Here is a 20,355-nt window from a genome sequence, read left to right on the forward strand (position 1 = left end):
CGCCTTTCTTCACCTTCTGCTCCAGTTCTGGGCACCATATTTAAACAAAGCAAAACAAAACAAAATGGAGTGTGTTGTTGCTAGGAAAGGAGGGATGTGGAAATCGTCACGATTGGAAAATGGAGGTGTTTTGCCCGTAGGAAGGAGGATATGGACTCAGAGGAGCACGGAAGGATAGAAACACAAGGAGCTTTCTGGATAACCTTATTTTACAGATGAGGTGATTGAGGCCTAGAGAGGGAGGAAGACCTGGGGCTACCATGCGGAAGAGGGAACAGCTTTGTTCTGAGGGCCTCCAGAAAAAGAAGGAGGACCAGTGAGTATGATTTATGAGAAGGCAGATTGATTGATTGGTTGATTGATTGATTGATTTTGAGACAGAGTCTCACCTGTTGCCCAGGCTGGAGTGCAGCGGCACAATCTCAGCTCACTGCAGCCTCTGCCTCCAAGGTTCAAGCAATTCTCCTGCCTCAGCCACCCAAGTAGCTGGGATTACAGGAGCACACCACCACGCCTGGCTAATTTTGGTATTTTTAGTAGAGACAGGGTTTCATCATATTGGCCAGGCTGGTCTTGAACTCCTGACCTCAAGTGATTTGCCCGCCTTGGCCTCCCAAAGTGCCGGTGGCATGAGCCACCTGAGAAGGCAGATTTAAATGACAGTTTTGTTTCTTCTTTCTAAATCCATATTCCTGTTTTTTGTTTCTTTGCCTCATTGTGCAGAATTTCCAGTTCAATTCTGAACGAAAGGGATGACAATGGGCATCCTTGTGCTGTTACTTATGTTAAAGGGGAAGGTGTCAATGTTTCATCATTAGACATGGTCTTCACTAGAGGATTGGGAGGATTTTGGAGGATACTCTTTACTCTTTATTAGGTTAAGGAAGTTTCCTCTCATTCCTTTTTCTTTTTTTTAAAGACAGGGTCTTGCTCTGTTGCCCAGGCTGGAGTACAGTGATGCCATCACAGCTCACTGTAGCTTTGACCTCCTAAGCTCAAGCAATTCTCCCACCTCAGCCCCCACTAAGTAGCTGGGACCACAGGTGTGTGCCACCATACTTGGCTATTTTTTGTAGGGCTGAGGTTTCGTTGCCCAGGCTGGTCTCAAGCAATCTGCCCATCTCAGCTTCCCAAAGTGCTGGGTGTGAGCCACGTGCCCGGCCTGCTAAGAACTTCTTTTGTTATGAACAGGAATTAAGTTTTATCAAATGCTTCTTCAGCATCTTTTCTAATAATCATACATTTTTCTCTTCTAATCTGTTTATATGGTCAAGAATGCAGCATTTAGTTCAAGAGACAGGCAAAATTTCTAACATACAAAACTATCCAAAGAGGTACTAGCCACCCATGGGTCAAAGCAGTCAGTTCCAAGTCACTGGAAATGTTCAAGTAGAAGTGCAGTCACTCAATAAATACTTAGGTGTCAGGCACTGTTCTAGGTTCTGGCTACTTAGTGGTGAAGAAGGTCCCTGATTGCCTAGAGCTCACATTTTAGAGACAGGATGACAAATATATGAACAGCAACATTTCAAAAAGTCAAAAGTGGGCCAGGCGCGGTGGCTCATGCCTGTAATCCTAGCACTTTTGGAGGCCGAGGTGGGCGGATAACCTGAGGTCAGGAGTTCAAGACCAAACTGACCAACATGGTGAAACCCCATCTCTATTAAAACACAAAAATTTGCTGGGCATGACAGCATGTGCCTGTAATCCCAGCTACTCGGGAGGCTGAGAAGGGAGAATTGCTTGAACCCAGGTGACAGTGGTTGCAGCGAGCCAAGATTGCACCACTGCACTCTAGCCTGGGCGGCTGAGTGAGACGCCATCTCAAAAAAAAAAAAAAAAGAAAGAAAGAAAGAAAATAGAAACTAGTTACAGAAAGATGACTGGGAAATCCTCAAATACTTGGAAATTAAACAACAAATTTCTAAATAACATATAGATCAAAGAAGAAGTCTCAATATAAGTTTAAAAATATTTCAAATTAAGTGAAAATAAAAATGCAATTTATTAAAATTTGTGGGATAGTAGAAAATCCCAAATAGCCTATGGGGGGCGCTACTTCTGGAAGTAATGAAAATATATACAGCAAGGTCACAGAGTACAAGGTCAATACACTCACAAGAAAAAATCAGTTGCTTTCCTATATACCAGCAATGAACAATTAGAATTTGAAATTTTAGGAAAGCAATACTCTTTTCTTTTCTTTTCTTTTTTTGAGACAGATTCTTGCTCTGTTGCCCAAGCTGGAGTGCAGTAGCACAATCTCGGCTCACTGCAACCTCTGCCTTACAGGTTCAAGCAATTCTCCTGCCTCAGACTCCCAATTAGCTGGGACTGCAGGTGCCCACCACCACACCTGGCTATTTTTTGTATTTTTTAGTAGAGACAGGGTTTCACCATGTTGGCCTGGCTGGTTTTAAACTCCTTACCTCAAGTGATCCACTGCCTCGGCCTCCCAAAGTGGTAGGATTATAGGTGTGAGCCACCACACCTGGATGCAATACTGTTTTCAGTAGCAGCAAAACAATTAAATACTTAGGAATAAACATAACAAAATATGTACTGGACCCAAATCTAGAAAACTACAAAACATGAATGAAAGAAATCTAAATAAAGGGAGAGCTATTCCATGTTCATGAAAAAGAGGACTCAATAGTTTTAGGATTTCATTTCTTTACAACTTAATGTATGCATTCAATATCATTTCAGTCAAAATCTTAGCAAGCCATATTATAGACATAGACAAGATGATTCTCAAGTTTATATGGAAAAGCAAAAGACCTAGCAAAACCAAAATAATAGTGAAGAACAAAGTTGGAGGATTCGAACTATCTAATGCCAGGACGCCACAGTACTATAAAGTTACGGCACACAAAACAGTGTGGTTGAGTGGGGAAAAAGACAAACTCTTTTTGCTCTGCTCTCACAGAACAATCAGCACAGGTTTCTGTGACCAGATGTGTGGGAGTACACACACTAAATGAGCTATCAGGTTTTGTCCTGGACACCAGGTGAATGTCCTCTAATTTTGTGTAATTTTGATACTAACTAGCCGGAGATGGCATCAGATATCACAGGTTGAGAGCTGTCTCCAAGAATGCCATGTTCCCTTCCGTCATCCTCACCTCCGCCTTCAGATGCAACTCCAGGTTATTTTACCAGTGTTTTTGACAAACTGGCTGTAAGCTGGCTTTCCACAACCCCCTCACTGAGTTCCATTAATTTGTTAGAGTAGCTCACAGAACTCAAGGTGACATTTACTTATATTTATTAGATTTTTTTTTTAGTTAAACTATCATTTTATTGCTTCCGTACCTAGATAATTTATGCGACCAGGGCAGAGGCTGTGGATGACTCATATTTCCAGTCAAGGGGGAGGACTTGCTTGGTCTGATAATATCGGGCCAAATGATGAATCTGGCTCTGTATCAGAATCCGATAGAATTTAGCATCCTTTATCTGATTCGTGAGGGTGTCAGGCCCTTCTTGGCCAGTTTGTCAATCTGCTCCTTCACGTCATTGGAAGTCAACTTCAGCCACCAGGAGCATGCACGTGACCCACAATGAAAGTGGTCAGGCAGCAAAAGGATGTTGGATTATTATTATAAGGAATATTACAAGAGATATAGATGAAAAGATGCATGCGGCAAGGCCTGTGGGAAGGGACACAGCGCTTCATGCCTTCTCCCAGTGTGCCACCCTCCAGGAGCCTCCGCCTGTTTTGCTATCTGGAATCTCCCCAAGCTCTGGCCTTTTGGGTTGTTGTGGAGGCTTTATTACGTAGGCATGATTGATTACATCATTGGTCATTGGTGATCAGCTAAACCTTCAGGCCCTCTCCCCTCCCCTGATGTTGGGGAGTGGGGCTGAAAGTCCCAACTCTCTAATCCTGCCTTGGTCCTTTTGGGGACCAATTCCCAATCCTGAAGCTACCTACGTGCTGTTGGCCATCAGCCAACTCATTAACATATAAAAATACATCACTTTGGAGATTTTAAGGATTTTAGAAGTTGTATGTCAGGAAATGGGGAAGACCAAGTATACATTTTATAATAATCACCGTGGTGTTAAAGAAAGAATGCACACAGAGATCAACAGAACAGAGTGGAATATATTTTGAGGTAAAGCCAACAGAACTTGTTGTTGTAAATATGAATTGAGGAAAAAAAAGGAATCGAGGACCATCTGTAAGAGATGGGAGAAAGATCAGGTTAGAGAATGTAAAATGTCTTCCCAACTTTGAAGTTTTAATCAAGGGTTGTAGGGTCTATGATTCTTTGAGATGCCCCCCATATCCCTCCTAACACTACAGCTATTCCTGGGGCTGAGGTCTACCTAATTACTGGCCCCACACCTCCAAGCTCAGCCCCCCTCTTACTTCCCTTTCCTCTTCTATGGGGGGGTATTGGGGGCTCTGCCAGTGAGAGCCAATGAGCAGGGTGAATGCTGCCTCTAATCTTGGTTTTAAGAGGCTTCAAGCTTTGTGTGCCGAAGATGCCATTACCCTACAATCAGTGTGTTAATGAAGCATGAGACAAGCTGGGGAAGGGAAAGAGAATGAATGAAAGAGAACAGAAGATGAAGAAAGAGAGATGGGAGAGGGGAGGAAAAGGAAAAATGAGTGAGTGACCTGTCGGCATGTGGGGAGGGTAGCAGGCCACAATGGGACACAGGAGCCACCTGGGGCACAGAGCACCCAGCACTGCTGGCCTCTGCCCGTGGCCTCAGCAAGATCCTCTCCTTATCTGCAGCTGTAGGAGACCAAAGAGCCCTCCTCTTATTATTATCCGGAGACACGTCCTCTGTAGGACTACGGCTTACATCTGGTCAGAGTGGGAGGATGGATGAAGAGGAAGGGATGCATTTAGAGAAGTGGTTCTAAACCTTTTGTTGAGTCTCAGACCTAAGAATGTGATGAAAGCTATGGCATGCACACTCTCCCGGAAGAATGCCACTAAACATCATCATATTGTGTCTACAGTTCAGCGTCTTTGTGAATGCTCTGGAATCCTCCAGGATCCATGAACCTATGTGTCCAATTTAAAGACTATTTAGGAGATACAAATCAACATGACTAGTGATGGACTGTATGTGATGGTTGACAGAGTGGGTCAGAGAGGAAGCCTGGGTTTAACGGCTGAGGTAGTTGAGCGGATGATAGAACCATTCCCTGAGACTGAGAACACCCAAAGAGGAACAGGTTTCTGGAGAAAATACGGAATTCAATTTTGGACCTGCCAAATTTTAAGTGTCTGGAATGTCCAAGGGGAGATTTCCAGGAGGCAGTTGGACATATGGATATGAAGTGCAGGAAAGAAATGTCGGCTGGAGCGATAGACTTGAGAACCATCAACATGTAGGTGGTCATTAAAGCTATAGGAATAGGTGAGGTTGTCTACCAACACCACGCAGAATGACAGACTGAATGTCCAAATGGACAATGGCCAGACCATATATAAAAACAGAACTCGGACCCACTCCTTATGTACAATAAACAGCCCGGGAAGCCAGCCTGCCTTAAGTCAGACTTGCAGGAAACCAGCTTGCCACCTCTAGTGACAATCCAGGAAGCTAAGCAAATATTTATCTAACAATTGGCCCTGGTCAGGTGCAGTGGCTCACAGCTGTAATCCTAGCACTTTGGGGGGCCAAGGTGGGTGGATCACCTTAGGTCAGGAGTTCGAGACCAGCCTGGTCAACATAGAGAAACCCATTTTTACTAATAATACAAAAATTAGCTGGGCGTGTTATCATGCACCTGTAGTCCCAGCTACTTGGGAGGCTGAGGCGGGAGAATCACTTGAACCCAGAGACAGAGGTTGCAGTGAGCCGAGATCATGCCACTGCACGCCAGCCTGAGTGACAGGGTGAAACTGTGTATCAGAAAAAAATAAATGGCCCCAAATGGCCAGGACTTGATGAGTAACTAGCAGCTTCCCTAATTTTTATCCCTGCTTCCAACTTAGGACTAACTAAAGAAAGACAAATATGTATCCCCACCAGTCACATAGGATTACCCAGCTTTCTAGCTAACTGCCTGCAGCTTCCCCACAGCAACAGCCTCCAGTCAGGGCACACCTGAAGCCTTCCCTTTTCTCCATGCTAAAGCTTTCCCACTGCTCTGCCCACCTTTGAGTCTGCCAGTAGGCAAGTGATGGTGGCTGACTCCTTTGCTATACCAAGCTCTGAAAAAATAGGCTTTGCTTTTCTTATTTGGTGAGTCTTTATTTCCACAAGAATAAGAAAAAGGCTGGGACACAGCCTTACGGAACACCAGATTCTAAGGAAAGGGCAGAAGAGGGGCCCACAAAAGGGACTGAGAGGCCGGGCGCGGTGGCTTATGCCTGTAATCCTAGCACTTTGGGAGGCTGAGGTGAGTGGATCACCTGAGGTCAGGAGTTCAACACCAGCCTGGCCAACATGGTGAAACCCTATCATAAAAAAAAAAAACAGTAAAGAATAAAGCTAGGAGAGTCCGGTGTCATCGAAACCAAGGGCCCATCTCCTTTCAAATGGAGGGGAGAGGTCAACAGTGCCAAATGTTACTGGCATTGGCTGCATGGCCTGTGGACTATGGGGCAGTCCCTGTTCCAGGGTTGTGTGCTGCTGGTCATCAACACACTGGGCTGTGGTGTGCTTATGGTGGCCCGGGATGGCGTGTGACAGTCCTGGGAGGTCTTACACCCAGCTGGACCAGATGTTCCACTGGTGGCACTCAGCGAGCACGTTTGCAGCGGGCAGCAGTGTGGATCCCTCCCTGCACTACTGGTACCTCTGGTTGGACTGCCTACTCCCTGTGTCTGGCCTCTGAGGCCTCCCAAATGCTCTCAGGAAGATCTCTGTGGATCAGCTGGTAGCGTCTCCCATGCTGGGCATCTGGTACTTCTTGGGCCTTGGCTGCCTGGAAGGCCAGACGCTGGGAGAGAGCTGCCAGGAGCTGCAGGACAAGTTATGGGAATTCTACAAGGCTGACTGGTGCATGTGGCCGGCGACATGCTGGTGAACTTTCTCTTTGTGTCCCTCCCTCCTTCCCCAGTTCCGAGTCACCTACATCAATGGCCTGCCATTGGGCTGGGGCACATACCTGTCCTACCTGAAGTACCAGTTCCTCTGACACCTCAGGCTATATGGCCTGGGCACCTGAGCAGACTAAGCTGCCCATCCCCAGGGACAAGGTGCACTACTGACTCCCAGGGTTCTACCCCCTCTACCAGAAGGGGAACAGGACTGGATGTGGTGACTCATCCATGTCATCCCAGCACTCTGGGAGGCCAAAAGTTTGAGACTAGCCTGGGCAACGTGGCAAAACCCCGTTTCTACAGAAAATACAAAAATCAGGCTGGGTGCAGTGGCTCACAGCTGTAATCACAGCACTTTGGGAGGCCAAGATGGGTGGATTACCTGAGGTCAGGAGTTTGAGACCAGGCTGGCCAACATGGCGAAACCTCATCTCTACTGAAAACACAAGAATTAGCAGGGTGTGGTGGCGGGACCTGTGATCCCAGCTACTCGGGAGGCTGAGGCAGGAGAATCGCTTGAACCTGGTGGAGATTGCAGTAAGCCCAGTGAGCCAAGATCATGCCATTCCACTCCAGCCTGGGTGACAGAGCAAGACTCCCTCTAAAAAAAAAAAAAAAAAAAAAAGGAAAGAAGAAAGAAAGAAAGAGAAAAAGGAAATATAAAAATTAGCTTGGCATGGTAGCACCCACCGTAGTTTCAGCTACTTAGGAGACTGAGGTCAGAGATCACCTGAGCTGGGGAGGTTGAAGTGTGCAGTAAACCATGATTATGCCACTGCGGTCCAGCCTGGGTGACAGAGTGAGACCTTGTCTCAAAAAAAGAAAAGAAGGGGAACGGGTTCTCACAGCAGGCTGGGGTCCTGGGCTGCGTCTGAGCACCAGTCCAGCTTCTGGGCATTCAGCTAAGCTGCCCCTTCCAAGCCTACTGTTTGTGTCTGGCCTCTGAGGTGTCACTAACTAAAACACAACCATTAAGATGGTCAGTAATCCCCAAGCCCTTCTCAGCTAGGAGCATCATGTGACCTGTGACCAAGATCTCCCAAGGGGCCTGATCCAGCTAGCCAGTCCCAAGCACCAGTCCCTCAACACTGCTGCGGACCTGGTTCTGGGCCAAGCAGCTAAACTGGAGACCAAGGTGGGGATGTAGCCCACCCTCTCAAAACAGGGTCAGACCTAGAGTTGGCACCCAAAAGCTTCAGGCAGAGCCAGGCAGCCTCTAGGTCTTCTCTGCTTGTAGCCTATGGAAATTCCATTAAGTTCTTTCTGTAATTGGAAATAAAACAGGATGGGTGTGTGACTCACTCCTGTAATCCCAGCACTTTGGGAGGCTGAGGTGGGGGGGATCACTTGAGCTCAGCCTGGGCAACATGGCAAACCCCATTTCCAGCTACTCGGGAGGCTGAGGAAGGAGAATCACTTGAGCCCAGGAGGCAGAGGTTGCAATGAGCCAAGATTGCACCACTGCACTCCAGCCTGGGTAACAGAGTGAGCAGAGTGAGACCCTGTCTCAAAAAAAGAAAGAAAATAGAAAAGAAAGAAACTGAAAACATCATCTATCTTTTCCTTCATGGTTTCTGGGTTTTGTGTCACGTAAGAAAGGCCTTCCCCACTCTAGACTGTAACAATATTGAATATTTCCTTCCAATATTTTATGAGTGATATTATAAGTACTAGTAATTTTGTTTGGGACAGGGTCTCGCTCTGTTACCCAGGCTGGAGTGCAGTGGCACAATCTCAGCTCACTGCGGCCTTGAACTTTGGGACTCAAATGATACTCCCACCTCAGCCTCCAGAGTAACTGGGGCCACAGGCACACACCACCATGCCTGGCTAATTTTGTTTTTATTTTTGCAAAGATGAGGTCTATGTTGCCCTAACTGGTCTCAAATTCCTGGGCTCAAGCAATCCTCCCACCTCAGCCTTCCAAAGTACTGAGATTACAGGTGTGAACCAATGCACCCAGCCAATAATTTTTTTATTGAGATGTAATTTACATATTATGAAATGCTCAGATCTTTTTTTTTTTTTATCCAAAATGTGTTTATTGAGATGGTTTCCCACTCGTCTTGATTCAGAGTGCTTTTAGTGCTCCTTCCTCCTGAAAGAACATTTTTCTGTAAGCCTTGCTTTTCCTCCTGTAGGCTGGCAGAGGACAGTGGAGCAGCCAACACACAAAACTACCGTTTGTGCATGGCTGAAGACTGTGATGATTTTATAGCATCCTGGGCATTTCACATCCATGAAGTAGGAATTGGGGCTCTGCACCAGGCGTTTCTTCTTGTGTTTCCTCTTCTCCTCTTCCGGAGACAGATGAAGGAGATCCTTGGCTAGAGGCATGTTCTCGTGCGTAGGTCGTCACCGCCGGAAGGGCAAAATGCTCAGATCTTAAATGAAAAGTTCAATTACGCTTTTTTTTTTTTAAATCCAATAATGGCTATAAGCAACACTTTTTTGTTTTTGCTTTTGAGACAGGCTCTCACTCTGTCACCTAGGCTGGAGTGCAGTGGTGCGATCTTTGGCTCACTGCAACCTCCAGCTCCCAGGCTCAAGCAATCCTCCCACCTTAACCTCCAGAGTAGCTGGGACTACAGGCATGTGCTACCACACCCAGCTAATTTTTGTGTTTTTTATAAAGATGGGATTTTGCTATGGTTGCCCAGGCTGATCTGGAACTCCTGGGCTCAAGCAATCCCCCCAACTTGGACTCCCAAAGTGCTGGGATAACAGGTGTGAGCAATCGTGTCCAGCTTTCAATCAGTTTTGACAAAAGCATGAACCCCTGTCACCCACATGTCTGTCAAGATACAGACCATTTCCATCATCCTAAGGACGGACACTTCAACTCAACCTTCTTTCACAAGGGCCACTGTTCTGAGTTCTATCATCATAGATTAGTTTGACCTGTTCTTGAACACTATACAAGTGGACTCATATGGTATGTGCTCTTTTTGGTCTGGTTTCATTCACTGAGCATCTGATTTTGAGATTCACTGCAGTCGTTCCATGTATCAAGAGTCCATTCCGGCCAGGCACTGTGGCTCATGCCTGTAATCCCAGCACTTTGGGAGGCCGAGGAGGGTGGATCGCCAGGTCAAGAGATGGAGACCATCCTGGCCAACATGGTAAAACCCCATCTAAAAATACAAAACAATTAGTTGGGCATGGTGGTGCTCGCCTGTAGTTCCAGCTACTCAGGAGACTGAGGCAGGACAATCGCTTGAACCCGGGAGGCAGACCCTGATTGCAGTGAGCTGAGATCGAGCCACTGCACTCCAGCCTGGCAACAGAGGGAGACTCCGTCTCAAAAAAAAAAAGTCAATTCCTTTTTGTTGCTAAGCAGTCTTCCACTGTGTGGCCGTACCATAATTTGTTTATCCATCTGCTGATGGACATGGGGGTTTTCCATTTTTTGTCAATTATGAATAAAGTATGGGTGAGCTTTGAATGTTTATTTATTTTTATATTTTGAGTTGGAGTTTTGCTCTGTTGCCCAGGCTGGAGTGCAGTGGCATGATCTCAGGTCACTGCAACTTCCGCCTTCCAGGTTTAAGTGATTCTCCTGCCTCAGCCTCCCGAGCAGCTGGGATTACAGGCACCCACCACATCTGACTAATTTTTGCATTTTTAGTGGAGACAAAGTTTCACCACATTGGCGAGGTTGGTCTCGAACTCCTGACCTAAGGTGATCTGTCTGCCTTGGCCTCCCAAAGTGCTGGGATTACGGGCATGAGCCACCACACCCAGCCTTATTTATTTATTTTGTACACCTGGAATTTATTTTGGTGTAAGGAATTAGATACAGATCCAATTTCATTTTCACCAAAACCACAAGCCAGTTATCCCAATACCATTTATTATACATTCTATCTTTTCACCAATGAATTAAAATGCCATTTCTCAATTACTAAATTATCCATAGGCAATGTTTTTTTCTGAACTTTCTATTGTGTTCCACTGATCTAGTTGTCAGTTTTGAATTGGTATCACTGTTTAATTCCTACAGCATCACAATGTCTTTCAACAAGTGCTAAGAATAGTTGGTACTCATCACTCATTTTCAGAATTTTCTTGATTATTTCTAGATGTTTATTCTTCTGTTTTGTTTTGTTTTGTTTTTTTGAGATGGAGTTTCACTCTTGTTGCCCAGGCTGGAGTGCAATGGTGTGATCTCAGCTCACCACAACCTCCATCTCCTGGGTTCAAGCAATTCTCCTGCCTCAGCATCCCGAGTAGCTGGGACTACGGGCATGTGCCACCATGCCCAGCTAATTTTTGTATTTTTAGAAGAGACGGGGTTTCACCATGTTGACCAGGATGGTCTCGATCTCTTGACCTAGTGATCCACCCGCCTTGGCCTCCCAAAGTGCTGGGATTATAGGCATGAGCCCGGCTGTAGATGTTTATTCTTCTAACGAGATACAATAGAAATGTAATATCAACTAAAAATTATTTGATGCTTTATAAATTAATTTGGAGAGTATTAACATTTTAATAAATATTGAGTCTGCCCGTATAGGAACCAGATATGTCTCTCTGTTTATTCAAATATATTATATCCAGCCAGGTACGGTGCTCACACCTGCAGTCCCAGCTACTCCAGAGGTTGAGGTGGAAGGATTGCTTGAGCCCCAAAGTTGGAGACTGCAGTGAGAAATAATCACACCGCTGCACTCCAGCCTGGGTAACAGACTGAGACTCCATTCTTAAAAACACAAAACCCAGCTGGGCGCAGTGGCTCACGCCTGTAATCCCAGCACTTTGGGAGGCCAAGGTGGGCAGATCACCTGAGGTCAGGAGTTCAAGACCAGCCTGGCCAACAGGGTGAAACCCTGCCTCTACTAAAAATACAAAAATTAGGCCGGGTGCAGTGGCTCATGTCTGTAATCCCAGCACTTTGGGAGGCTGAGGCAGGCAGATCACAAGGTCAGATCAAGACCAGCCTGGCCAACCTGGTGAAACCCTGTCTTTACTAAAAATACAAAAAAATGAGCTGGGCGTGGTGGTGCACACCTGTAGTCCCAGCTACTTGGGAGGCTGAGGCAGGAGAATCGCTTGAACCGGAAGGTGGAGTTTACAGTGAGCCAAGATTGTGCCACTGCACTCCAGCCTGGGCGACGGAGGGAGATTCCATCTCAAAAAACAAACAAACAAAAAACCACACATAAAACACAAAATATCCAAATATATTACATTTTATAGGGTAACTTCTTAACTATAGAGTGTGATTTCCAGAAGACACAGTAGAAAAGTTTTGAAGGAAGCAAAGCAGTTCAAGGTTGACTCAAGGGAGGGAAAATGCAGAGTTGTAAAAATACAGGCAAGGCCAGGCACAGTGACTCACACCTACAATCCCAGCACTCTGGGAGTCTGGGGTGGGAGGACTGCTTGAGGACAGAGTTCCAGACCAGCCTGGGCAACATAATGAGACTTCGTCACTACAAAAAAAAAAAAAAAAAAAAAAAAAAAAAAGCTAATTGTGGTGGTGCATGTAATTCCAGCTACTTAGGAATTTGAAGTGGGAGGCTCTCTTGAGCCCAGGAGTTTGAGGCTGAGGTGAGCTATGATAATGCCACTGCATTCCAACCTGGGTGACAGAGAAAGACCCTGTCTCAAAAAATAAAAAGCAATACAGGAATGAACAGATGATTAAAGGAGCTTATATAAAAGATGGTTGGGCCGGGTGTGGTGGCTCACGCCTATAATCCCAGCACTTTGGGAGGCCGAGGCGGGTGGATCACTCGATCAAGAGATCGAGACCATCCTGGTCAACAAGGTGAAACCCCGTCTCTACTAAAAATACAAAAATTAGCTGGGCATGGTGGCACGCACCTGTAGTCCCAGCTACTCGGGAGGCTGAGGCAGGAGAATTGCTCGAACCCAGGAGGCAGAGGTTGCAGTGAGCCCAGATCGTGCCGTTGCACTCCAGTCTGGGTAACAACAGCGAAACTCCGTCTCAAAAAAAAAGATGGTTACTGTATTAGTTATCTACTGCTGAATAACAAATGGCCACAAATTTTGTGGCTTAAAACAACATTTTGGCTGGGCGTGGTGGCGCATACCTGTAATCCCAGCACTTTGGGAGGCCAAGGTGGGTGAATCACCTGAGGTCAGGGTTCGAGACCAGCCTGACTGGTATGACTAACATAGTGAAACCCCATCTCTACTAAACACACACACACACACACACACACACACACAATTAGCCAGGCGTGGCGGTTCATGCCTGTAATTCCAGCTACTTGGAGGCTGAGGCAGGAGAAACATTTGAATCCAGGAGGCAGAGGTTGCAGTGAACCGCGATCACGCCACTGCACTCCAGCCTGGGCAACAAGAGCAAAATCTCATCTCAAAGAAGAAAAAAAAACCCCACAACATTCTTCATTTCATAATTTCTGTAGGTCAGGAATCTACACACAGCTTAACTGGGCCCTCTGCTTCAGGGTCCCTGACAAGACTGTAATCAAGGTGTCATCCAGGGATAGAGTCTCATGTGAAGGTTTGACGGAGGAAGGACTCACTTCCAAGATCACCTGGTCATTGGCACATTTTCAATTCCTCAAAGGCTGTTAGAGTGAGAACCACAGTTTCTGCCTGGATGCTGCTCTTCAGTTTTTTCCCACATGGACCTTCCCAACACAGCTTCATCAAAGCCAACAAAAGAGATAATCATAGTCTAGCAAGATAGAAAGCAGTTTCATAGTTGCTTATTTATTTATTTTTGAGACAGGGCCTTGTCATGTCACCCAGGCTACTGTGCAGTGGCATGATCACAGCTCACTGTAGCCTCAACCTCCTGGGCTCCAGTGATTCTCCCACCTCAACCTCCTGAGTAGCTGGGACTACAGGTGTGTGCCACCATGCCTGGCTAATTTTTCTTTTCTTTTTTTTCTTTGTAGAGATGGGGTCTCTTTATGGTTCTCAGCCTGGTTTCAAACTCCTGTGCTCAAGCGATCCACCTGCCTCAGCCTGCCAAAGTGCTGGGATTACAGGTGTGACCCACCACACCTGGCCAGAAGTCAAAGTCTTAAGTGGCCTAATCACTAAGTGAAATCCTATCACCTTTGACATATTCCATCAGTTTGAAGCAAGTAGGTAGATCAGCCACACTCAAGGGGAGGGGATTAAGCAAAGGGGTGAATATCAAGAGTCTGGATCATTGGGTATCATCTTAGAGGTTATCTGCCACAGTTACTAAGAAGTATAAATGATGGTAGGGTTGGTAGCATTAGCTAACTCAAAATTTGCCAAAGGAGTGTCCTCAAAAATTTCTGGCACATGAAGTAAAGAAGGGGCACCGATCATTGGGGTTCTCCTATAACCTAGATCAATCATATTTTCTTTTTCTTTTTTCTTTTTTTTTTGTTTGTTTTTGAAAGAGTCTCACTCTGTTGCCCAAGCTGGAGTGTAGTGGTGCAATCTCGGCTCATGGCAACCTCCACCTCCCTGGATCAAGCGATTCTCCTGCCTCGGCCTCCCAAGTAGCTAGGACTACAGGCACCCGCCACTACGCCCAGCTAAGTTTTGTATTTTTAGTAGAGATGGGGTTTCACCATGTTGGCCAGGCTGGTCTCGAACTCCTGACCTCAGATGATCCACCCACCTCAGCCTCCCAAAGTGCTGGGATTACAGGTGTGAGCCACTATGCCCGGTGATAAATTATATTTTTAAGAAAATTATGGTCTCTGATGGAAGAGGAAACTTTAGGCTCATAAGGCTAAGTAGATCATAACCACTTCCAGCTGTGTGAGGTAGCTCATGCTTGTAATCCTAGCACTTTGGGAGGCTGAGGCAGGAGGATGGCTTGAGCCCAGGAGTTTGAGACCAGCCTGGGCAACAAAGCAAGATCCTGTCCCTACCAAAGAAACAAACAAATGATCTGAGCATGGTGGGCACCGGTAGTCCCACCTACTGGGGAGGTGAAGGTGGAGGATCGCTTGAGCCCAGGAATTCAATACTGCAGTGAGCTGTGATCACACTACCGCACTCCAGCCTGGGTGACAGAGTGAGACCCTGTCTCTAAAAAACAAAATAAATAAATAGTAACCACCTCCATTTGTTTAGCACTTTATGGTTTACAAATCTGCTTTTGAATCATTATTTAATTTGATTCTCTTAACAACTCTGTGAGGTAGCCAGGCAAGGGAACTAATGTTCAAAAAGGCTATGTGGCTACCCCCGATCTCACAATCAGTGGGTGGCAGAACTGGGACTAGAGCTTCAGTCTTCAAATTCCTAATCTATTACACCAGAGTGATTTCTCCAAAATCCAGAGATATGCCATTTTCCCTCTTCAATGGCTTCTCCCACCATTTTCCTCCCTCTCTGGGTTCTTATCCTGGCTCAGTTATCACTAGCCAGTAAGTCAACCTCACTTCACCTCCAAAAATTATTGTAGGGATCAGAGAAAATGTTTGTGAAGCTCCCGGCACACTGCCTGGCACACAGTAAGTGCTCACTAAATGCAAATTATAAGCTGTTACTATCCTTTCAAATGTTCCAGCCCACCCTCATTGCCCGTCACATCCACTTTTGCTCCTTCCCCCGAATCTCTGTGGTACCACATCCCAAGGCACAACTTGCTTTCAGAAGACACCAACACCCAACAACCTTTACAGGCAGATATTGCCTATTTCCCAATACTTCCAAAAAAGAGCATTTGATTGTCAGTAACGTGGCTTCATCTTTTTCTTTTATTTTATTTATTTTTTTTTTTTGAGACAGGATCTCATTCCGTCACCAGGTGCCAGGCTGGAGTGCAGGGGCGCGACCTCGGCTCACTGCAAGCTCTGCCTCCCAGGTTCAAGCAATTTTCCTGCCTCAGCCTCCCGAGTAGCTGGGACTACAGGCGCGAGCCACCATGCCCAGCTAATTTTTTTGTATTTTTAGTAGAGATGGGGTTTCACCATGTTGGCCAGGATGGTCTCCATCTCTTCACCTCGTGATCCGCCCGCCTTGGCCTCCCAAAGTGCTAGGACTACAGGCATGAGCCACTGCGCCCAGTCCAGCTTTATCTTTTCAAACAAAAAAGCAAACCCTTAAAATATAGCTGTAACACCTGATGCCCAAATCTTGGTTACTAAAGAGCCAGGCTCCTCGGGAAAATGGCTGGTTCCGGGGCTGTGGCAGGAAAAGCATAAGATGGGCCTGCAGCATCTTGGGGTGCTAGAAAACAAGGAATTGTTCAAAGAGAGATGGAGATGTGTCCAAGGACACAGCAGATTAGAGGTGTCCTAGTGGTCAAATATGGAACATTTGCACGTCAAAATAAAGAATAGTTTAAGGTGTTATAACCCACTGTGTAAAGGAAACAACCCTAAGTCCATGAGGATATAAATAAGTAAACGTAGGAGAAAGAAAACTGCTCCCTTATACTGGAAGGCCAACCCAAGACATGTCAAAAGAATGATGGCATTTGAAACTCAACATTTGTGGACCTCAGCCATAATAATTGTTCCAGGTGAGAATCATCAGTGAACACTAAAACTGGTGGGTGAAAGTTTGAGTAACAGTATATTTACATAAGCCCAGTGCATCTCCCCACAAGGTACTACAGTAACTTTACAGTGGAGAAACCCGATGGACGCTGCCTTAACCAAGTGAGGCAAGTTTGCATTGCCATTAATGGACAATCAGACATCATGTGCATCCAGATGTGATGCACTGAACGAGACACAGCATCACTTCTGTGAGATTCCTACCAAAATGCATAACCTGAGTCTAATTATGAGGAAGCATCAGACAAACATGAATTGAGGGACTGTCCAAAAATAACTAGCCTGCACTCTCCAAAAATGTCAGTGTCATGAAACAGAGAAAGACTGAGAAACTCTTCCATATGGAAGGAGACTACAGAGCTATAACAACCAAATGCACATTATTCAAAGGATTGTTTTTTTGGCTATAAAGGCTATGATTGAGGAAATTTGTGAGTTCTGAATAAGGTCTGTAGATTCTACATATAATAGTATTGTTATCAACGTGAATTTTCTGATTTGTGATATTGTTCAATATTTATAAAACAAAATTCTTTATTTTTTTTACCTATTGGGTTTTTTTTTCCTTCGAAGCTACTGCAAAAAAACACAATTCTTTATTTTAGGAAATACTCATTGAAGTATTTAGGGATAAAAAGGCATTATGTCTGCAACTGACTATCAATTTAATCAGTTCTGGAGAAAAAAGAAATACATATATAAAGAATACACATATAAATATATATGAGTAGATAGATCAATGGAACAGAATATATATATGAGACAGTAGGCTAAACAAATGCAATAAAATGTGAACATTTAACAAATCTAGGTGAAGAGTATACAGCAATTCTTTGTACTATTCTTGAAACTTTTCTGTAAGTCTGAAATTGTCAAAATAAAAATTCAAAAAAAAAATCCTAATGGAAAAAACATAGCTAAAAAACATCTGCGACTGGGCATGGTGGCTGTAATCCCAACACTTTGGGAGGCCAAGGTGAGCTGATCACTTGAGGTCAGGAATTTGAGACCAGCCTGACCAACATGGTGAAACCCCATCTCTACTAAAAATACAAAAATTAGCCGGGCATGGTGGTAGGCACCTGTAACCCCAGCTACTCGGGAGGCTAAGGTGGGAGAATTGCTTGAACCAGGGAGGCAGAGGTTGCAGTGAGTTGAGATCACACCACTGCACTCCAGCCTGGAAGACAGAGCAGGACTCCATCTCAAAAAAACCCAGAAAAACAAAACAAAAAAAAATCTGAGCACTTTAGAAGGCCAAGGTGCACAAATTACTTGGGCCCAGGAGTTTGAGACCAGCCTGGGCAATGTGGCAAAACCTAGTCTCTACAAGAAGTACAAAAATTAGCCAGCGGTGATGGCACACACCTATGGTCCCAGCTACTCGGGAGGCTCAAGTGGGAGAATGGCTTGAGCCTGGCAGGTTGAGGCTGCAGTGAGCCACAGCTGCATCGCTGTACTCTAGCCTAGGCAACAGAGCAATACTCTATCTGAAAAATAAATAAATTAAATAAATAAATAAATAAAAAGGCCAGGCATGGTGGCTCATGCCTGTAATCCCATCACTTTGGGAGGTTGAGGCGGGTGGATCACCTGAGGTCAAGCATTCAAAACCAGCCTGACCAACATGATGAAACCCTGTCTCTACTGAAAATACAAAATTAGCTGGGTGTGGTTATGCATGCCTGTAATCTCAGCTACTTGGGAAGCTGAGGTAGGAGAATCACTTGAACCCAAGAGGCAGAGGTTGCAGTGAACCAAGATCACACCATCGCACTCCAGCCTGGGCAACAAGAGAGAAACTCTTGTCTCAAAAAAAAAAAAAATCCACCAATATATTTTCCGGTAGGGGAAGATGGCGCTGTAAAAGCAACTCAGGATTGTAGCTTGCAGTGAAGACGCAGAGGGTGAGTTCACACCACATTTCCAGACGGATCTTTGTTGCCCACAGAATGGGGAAATTCCCAGGTGTAGGAGAGACACGGGACGCCAGCGCAGCTGTTTTGGCTGGTGCGGCCGCTTCGGCCGGTGCCACAGTGCAGCAGCACTCCGCATGAAATGCACTAGTCTGGGTGCCCTGTTAAACTGGCAATTTGAGATTTGGGAGGGCAGATTAGCATATTCATCTGATTAAATGGGACTTGGACAGTGAGCTAGGCCAGGAGATTACCAGGAAGTGAACTGTGAGCTGGCGCAGTGGGTCGCTGCACGGGAAATCACACAGATCCCGGTACCCTTTCAGCAGGCGACTGAAACACCTGGGAGAGAGTCAACCATTCAACTTAAAAAAAACAAAAGGGCTCTGAGGCAAGAAGCCAGGTGATCAGGCTCGACGGGTTCCACCCCCACAGGGACAAACAAAACGGCGATTTGAAATGCTCAGGGTGTTTCACTGCGGGCACAGCTGAACCCAGGACGGTGCAGATCGGTGGGGGAGGGGCGTCCACCATTACCAAGACATTCCGCCCCTACTGAGGTACTCTCCCATTGCTGATGCAGCCTGCCGTTGCCGAGGCAACCCGCCATAACAGAGAGACTCTGCCAACAGGGCGGAGCCCACGGCAACAGGGCGGAGCCTCAGCAGGCAAATAATGACTAAACTGCCTCCTAGCTGGGCAGGACAGTGCAATGGATACTCATAAAGAAAACCCCAACTCCCCGAGACAGAGCATCTGAGGGAAAAAAGGGGTTTAATGAGTTCTGCTGCAGCAGACTTAAACGTACTTGCCTAGCAGCCCTGAATGAACAATGGAGCTCACAGCTCACCAGTTGAGCTCCTATAAAGTACAGACCATCTCCTCAAGCAGCTCCCTGACCCCCATATATCCAAAGAGTCACCTCAAAAAGGACTGATCAGACTGACATTTGGCGGGCATCATTCTGGGACAAAGATAGCAGAAGAAGATACTGGTAGCATCCCTCACTGTTCCGCAGCTGCTACAGGTGTTCCCCAGGCAAGCAGGGCCTGGAGTGGACTTCAGCAGTCCTACAGCAGAGGGGCTAGACTGTTAGAAGGAAAACTAAGTAACAGAAATACTTCAGCATCAACAATCTGGGCGCCCAGAGACCCAATCGAAAAGTCAGCAACAACTCAGACGACAGGTGGATAAATCCACAAAAATGGGAAGAAACCAGCGCAAAAAGGAGGAAAACACCTGAAACCAGAACACCTCACCTCCTACAAAGGTCCAAAACTCCTCACCAGCAAGGGAACAAAGCTGGACGGAGAATGAGTGTGATGAAATGATGAAATCAGACTTCAGAAGGTGGGTAATGAGAAACTTCCATGAGCTAAAAGAACATGTTCTAAATCAATGCAAAGAAACTAAGAACCTTGAAAAAAGATTTGAGGAAATGGTAACAAGAATGAATTGAAGGAGCTGAAAAACACAACACAAGAACTTCACAAAGTGTGCACAAGTTTCAACAGCCGAATTGACCAAGCAGAAGAAAGGATATCAGAAGTCGAAGATCAATTCAATGAAATAAAACAAGAAGCCAAGATTAGAAAAATTAGAAAAAAAAGTGCAAAAAAGAATGAACAGTCTTCAAGAAATGTGGGACTATGTGAAGAGACCTAATCTACGCTTGATAGGTGTACCAGAATGTGACAAAGAGAATGAATCCAAGCTGGAAAATACTCTTCAGGATATTATCCAGGAAAATTTCCCCAACCTAGCAAGGCAGGCCAATATCCAAGTCCAGGAAATACAGAGAACACCACAAAGATACTCCACAAGAAGAGCAACCCCAAGGCACATAATTGTCAGATTCACCAGGGTTGAAATAAAGGAGAAAATGCTAAGGGCAGCCAGAGAGAAAGGTCGGGTCACCCACAAAGG

General features: G+C 45.7%; 2 pseudogenes; one reads left to right on the top strand and one right to left on the bottom strand.

Annotated features, from left to right (window-relative positions):
- The first annotated feature begins 260 nt into the window (after nt 1–260).
- Nucleotides 261–7,114, top strand: LOC100405236 (mpv17-like protein 2 pseudogene; annotated as a pseudogene).
- A 1,987-nt stretch (nt 7,115–9,101) lies between these two features.
- LOC108589801 (small ribosomal subunit protein eS27 pseudogene) lies at nt 9,102–9,364 on the bottom strand (annotated as a pseudogene).
- Between the last annotated feature and the right edge of the window lie 10,991 nt (nt 9,365–20,355).

Source organism: Callithrix jacchus, chromosome X, assembly GCF_049354715.1.
Source record: "Callithrix jacchus isolate 240 chromosome X, calJac240_pri, whole genome shotgun sequence".
In the NCBI taxonomy this organism is placed as follows: Eukaryota; Metazoa; Chordata; class Mammalia; order Primates; family Cebidae; genus Callithrix; species Callithrix jacchus.